Here is a 6,000-nt window from a genome sequence, read left to right as displayed (position 1 = left end):
ACTTGAAAGTCAATAAAAAGGTTTATAATTCAATTGTCTGGGTAGAAAATTAATTTTTAAATTCCTTATGGAGGAGGATATATTTAACCATAGACAGTAAAAAAACGAAAAGTGATAAATAACTAGAAAAATCTCAAATTTCTATGGGACATTTCTTTTACTGGGGTAAAATTGAATGACCTTCAACCATCTCTTCAAGGTCATTCAAATACGGATTTGGTTCTAATTAGCAAGTTGTTGCTTGCGATATTATTATAATAAGTTCAGTGTTTGATAATAAATAATATGATTAGTTTTAATTTAACTATATAAAATAAATACGATACATGCTTGAGCTCGTTAAACGACGGAGTTCAATTATTTTAACGCTTGTTGTCTTACAAAAATCAGAGTGGCGGAGTGATTAGCACTTTCGCCTCGCAGCAAGAGGAGCCGGGTTCGATCCCAGCTTGTGGCACTGGGTGAAAACTCGGAACAACTCTTTCTGTGTTGAATTTGCAAGTTCTCTCCCAACTGGTTTAAGGGGTTTTCCCTCGAGCTCTTCGGTTTCCCCTTCCATAAAAACTTGTTGAGGTTAACGGTAATAGTTAGTGTAGGGAGCTGTTGGCATGAAGGGCTTGTCACCACCCTCCTATGCATTGTAACCCGGCCAGCTAAATTAATGGCTTTAAAAGTCGCTTGATGACTTAGGCCTAAGGTGGTGAAATGAGTATTAGCCTAGCTGATTAATATTATTATTATTATTATTATTATTATATATATGGTTTTTTTTTGTTTTTGTATTTTTTTTCAATGTAACAATACATATTAATATAACAAACTAATTACTAACTCTGTATAAATTTTAAAAGTGTTGTACTAACATGTTTTTATACAGAATAAAAAAAAAAGTTTGAATTGAATTGAATTATTCATTAACATTCATTTTCTCGGCTTCTGATTGGTCAAATGAAAGTTAGTTGAACTAATTATATGGCGAGCAACAATTCGAGATGGTTTTTAAAGACCTTGAAGACATATGGTTCAAGGTCATTCAATTTTACACTTGTCCTCCTGCACGAGGAATCTTTCATAGAAATTTTAAATTTTTTATTTATCATATTTGGTTTTTCAGTGGACACCCTGTATATCCCTAAGGGGAAGAGAATACGCTCTGATTTTTAGACCCCACCAACTCCAAGAGTTCGTATCGATGCTAGGGCCCCAACTGAATAAAGACAGCCGTATTTTAAAAACGGGAGATTTCAAGCTTACTTTGTTCCACCCTCTTACAATATCAGAGCGTCAGTGAGAGAAACCGTGACATTAATGCAGTGAAAGGTAGGCCATTTCTCGTCCCCTTAGGGATATTTACTGTCTATCATTTAACTACATGTTTACCTTGTAATAATGGACCATCGACAAATAGGATGTAGTTTGTCGATGAATGAACCAAGAATCTTATGGGTTTACTTTTTATTTATCCACCTAGTCGGACAAAATCTTTAAAAACATTTTCGAAGATCCAAAACTTTGACGACGAATAATATGTAGCAAATTTTAATTTAAGTAACTTTTTACCAAAATTTAATGATATTCAAAAATCTCCGTGCGCTGGGTTGCCACGGGTCAAGGAATTTGAAAGTAGGTCTACAAATTCAGATAATTTGAGAAAGAGTCAGGGAAATAAACTATTTGCGACCGAAACGAGTCTAGGTGGCGTAACGGCGCTAGCTTCTCCGTAGCTGCGCCTATGATCTAGCGTTTGATCATCGACCAAGGTTTTTAAAATCGTGCATCCGTTACTGATCATCGACAAAGTTATTTGTCGATGATCTGATACCGACCAATTAAAAAGTCATAAGAACGTTTTTTTTTAATTAATTTATTAAAATATAAGCAAACGGTTCAAAAATTATATTAAAATGCAAATATAATTATTTATAAAGTCCAATTTACTAATAGCGTCTGCTTTAGCCGCTACCTATCTAGGTTTCAACAGTGATGGGCGCGCTCGTATCTTTGGATACTTTTAGGATACGAGATGATACTTTATCCAAAAAATTAAAATTAAAATATACGATTTTGATATGATCTTCTACATTGCAAAATGATCGCGATAGAATTTTGAAGAAATAAATTCGGGAGCGAACTATATTTGAAAAGATTCTTCTCTTACCTAGCCTAGCGAAAAAAAAGAGCGGAATAGAGCTAGTGCTTCCATTTTTTGTATTAGAAATTACACGATAGATTTTTTCTGGTTTCTCTTCAATTTTGTTTGTATTTGAGAGGAAATATTTTAGCGCCATCTAGATATGCCGATATACACTATTTGAGCGGCGAACGTATCTCACGTGATACCGAAATATAGGCAAACCCGAAACAATGTTAAGTGATAGAAGGGAGAGGAGCGGTCAAAGGTCGCGCCGTTTTTCTAGCTGTTTTTTAACGGGGGGGGGGGATAATTCCCTCTATCCCTAGGCAGACAGAGGAAGGAAAGCAAAGACTGATTCTAGCGATAAAAAGCTGCGCCGCGTAGCCTGAAAGGCGATTTCAAAACTAAAACCAAAACTTCCAAAAGTTATTTTTCCCACCGTCCCAACTCCCACGCAGTTAGAGTGTCACGTGTGTTGCAAACTGGCAGCGTGGGCTGTGGCGATGCAATATCTTTATTTATTTTCCATAATTTAGTTTTTGAAAATACGAAAATTAAGATCGATTCTAATCCATAAAATCAAAATCAAATATTGGAGGGTTTACTATTGAATTAATAATCAAAAGATAAAAATTGTAATATTCATTTTAATACTTCGAACTTTTGATATGAAAAAATTTGATTCTACTTTCTCGTGAAACGTACTTGAAATATTTTTAAATATACTTTTCAAAATAATGAAAACTAAAGAAGTGTTTGAAATGATACTTATCTAAATCTTTAAAGATTTCTTCTGAAAATTTTCAGGCAAGGGCAAAAAAGAATTGAAAATAATTGAAACTCTCATATCTTAAAGAAATTTGAAAGATCGTGAAAAAATCAAAGGGCCAAAACTGAATAAAATGAAAGATTGTGAATGATTTTGTCGCCATCTATGCTCAAAAATATCAAAAATAAAATGATATTTACAGAAATTTCAGAGGGAAAAAATTGAAAGTATAGTATAGCTGCTGCCATCTATGTAAAAATATACGAAAAAGATAGATAGAAATTTTTTTGTGCATCACTGGGTTTCAATGGCGAACCAAAGGGGTCGTAGAAGCAGTCAAATCAAAGAAAAACTCCGAACCTCAACACGAAGAAAGTGCCGGGTCCATGAAAAAGCGTAAGAAAATGCAAAGACTTTTAAAATAACTAAACTACTAGTTATAAGCGTACCTGATTTTTTTTAAATATTACTAATTTGTTCCTATTATACATTTGCTATAAGTGATTACTGTGATAATTAGTCAACAAATAGTATTTTAAAAAACCTATACGAAGAAAAGTAGAAGTAATACTTTGATGCATTATGTAGTACCTGATATTTGTGATATTACCTTTCAATAAAAGAGTTTTATTATTTCATTTGGTTTTTGAGTACATTGAAATTAAGCAAAGACTCCAAAGAGCTCATGAATCCTATTAACTACCCCTTAGCTCAGAGCTAAGGGGTAGTCATTTGGATTTATGGCCCTAGATAAGCGTCGATATAATCACTCCTATATATAAATAAAACTATCATAGATATATTTAATTATTCTTTCAAGGAAAAAACTTAAGTTAACTCTAAAAGTTAAAAATAATTCATTTCGAGTAGGTTAACGCATTTCTAGTATGTGTTTCGAAACGTCGTCTGCTTAAAGGATATTTGTGACGTCAAATATTTTAAATTTACAATAGCCAATGGCCAATGCTTTCGTCTAGTAGGTCCCCTTGGTCGTAGTGATAGTTTTGCCAGCCCTATTTCCAGTAATCGCCCGGGGAACTAGTAAAATTCAAACTTCGGTTTTGTAAAAGTCAATTGGGAAAACTGGGCTTCAAATTTTTATTTTGGATAAAAATTATTAAAAAATTGAAACTTCGCGTGAAATGTTATCATGAACATGGAACGAAAGAAACGCATAGAAATGAAAATGATATAAATTTTGAGCATAATTTTGTATGAACTTTGACCGACTTTGACAGACAGAATTTTAGTTGTACAACGTAAGCGAGTGATTCTTTCATTTTTAATATAATTCTTAATATTAATTTAAATTTAACCTCACTACATAGAAGGCTCCATATTCCAAGAACAAACAAATATTTTTGTATTGCTCTTAGCAGCGGATGTGATGTGCCAAAAGGTAGGGTAATAATAATTGCATAATTACGAATCACCGTCAATGTTAAACATCCTTAATTGGCATTTTCATCGGAAAAGGACCAGGAATAAATAAACATAAATGTCATTGACAAAGAACCTCTGCCTTTAAATATAATATGGACAAACCACTACCTCAGGAATAAAATATAGTAAATAATAAAGTTTGGTTTGACCAAAATATAACTTATTTTTTTAGATTAACAATCATTTATTATAAATAATATGACACTAAAAACAAGTACAAATGCCATTAAAATTTTACGTATTTTGTGCATTTAAAATTTTCATGCAAAAATGCTATAATTAAATTATTTAATTTGCCATAACGAAAGTAATTATAGCACTTACATTTAGTGTTATTAACTTGTTATTTATGCAAAAGATATACTGGAATTTGAATAATATTTCATTGAATTTTCTTTAATTTTCATTAAAATAGCGCAATTAACATAATGGTAATTTCAATTAATTAATTTAATCGGATTTAAAACAAATTTCACTGAGGTAATGAAACCATAATGAGTCCATCCAATAAAAAATAATATTTCACGTTTCATATTTAGTCAATTATATATTGCTAAAAAATTACAATGGCGACAGAAATAAATAATTTTATTAGCGTTTAATATTGACTTTTAAAATTAATTTCCTAACGTACGTGTTTTCTTAACGACAACGGAAAAAACAATTTCACAACTAAAATGGCGGCGATTTTGCGGAGAGCTCGCGTAAAACCTAGAAAGGCGGGGGAAGGTAGCATCTAGTTCGAGACAACGTTTACATTGCAGCAAATGACACAGGTGGGGATGTCAGTCGAACAGACGCAGTAATGCAAAGTTAAGCCTAATCCCAATTTCAACGAAAAACTTTCTCATTTATTTTAAAAACTACGTTTTTATTCATTTCACGGCGATTTAAAGAGTCACGATTTTACGCGTTATGGTAAGACATTTTCAATAATTTCCATTTGTATTATTTCGGTTAATTTTCGGAATTATTTTCCACACGAACATATTTCAAAGTGTTAAAATAGCTGCCACTAGAACCGATAATAGATGGGTAACAGAATACTGCTTAGCGGCAAATGTTTGTAAGTGTAGAGTTGTCAAGGGATCTTGTATCGTTAGGACGTGTTAAGCTTACGAGGAGACTACCCGAGGTGATAATCACCGATTTTGTTGAAACTAACAAGGAGACATCCCGAAGTGTAACCCACCGATTTTGTTCAAACTCGGGGGATTGGTAGACGTTCCTGTATGATTAAAAATCCTAAAGGGAATTTATTCAATGGGCAACCGTTTTGCCATGGCAACGAAAAATGTTTTTGACAATACAAAATATTAAATTTTCCCATTGAAAATAACATGGGATTTTGACCTCAAATTGATCAAAAGTTGATAAATTTTGATGTTTTTATTGTCAATTTTTATTTCTTTTTTCTTTTTTTTTGGCATTTTCGAAATTTTGAAATTTGTTCAAATTTTTCACAGGGGGGTCCTAGGAATCGGTCAGAATCCCATGTTATTTTCAATGGGAAAATTTCCATTTGTTATTGTCAAAAATATTTTTCGTTGCCATGGCAAAACGGTTGCCCATTGAATAAATTCCCTTTTAGGATTTTTCATGATACATGAAGGTCTACCAATCCCCCGAGTTTGAACAAAATCGGTGGGTTACA

General features: G+C 32.5%; 1 protein-coding gene across 1 annotated transcript in view; it reads left to right on the top strand.

Annotated features, from left to right (window-relative positions):
- The first annotated feature begins 5,099 nt into the window (after window positions 1-5,099).
- The window catches only part of LOC149921304 (aminopeptidase N-like), a 78,447-nt gene continuing 77,546 nt past the window's right edge, over window positions 5,100-6,000 (top strand). The window contains exon 1 of the mRNA XM_090163822.1: window positions 5,100-5,264. The gene's annotated coding sequence lies outside the window, so the exon portion shown is untranslated. The remainder of the gene's footprint in view (window positions 5,265-6,000) is intronic.

Source organism: Leiobunum rupestre, chromosome 11 (assembly GCF_980474605.1).
Source record: "Leiobunum rupestre chromosome 11, qqLeiRupe1.1.hap1, whole genome shotgun sequence".
Classification (NCBI taxonomy): Eukaryota; Metazoa; Arthropoda; class Arachnida; order Opiliones; family Sclerosomatidae; genus Leiobunum; species Leiobunum rupestre.
The sequence above is the reverse complement of the archived record's forward strand: the minus strand, read 5'-3'. Positions and strand labels throughout refer to the sequence as shown.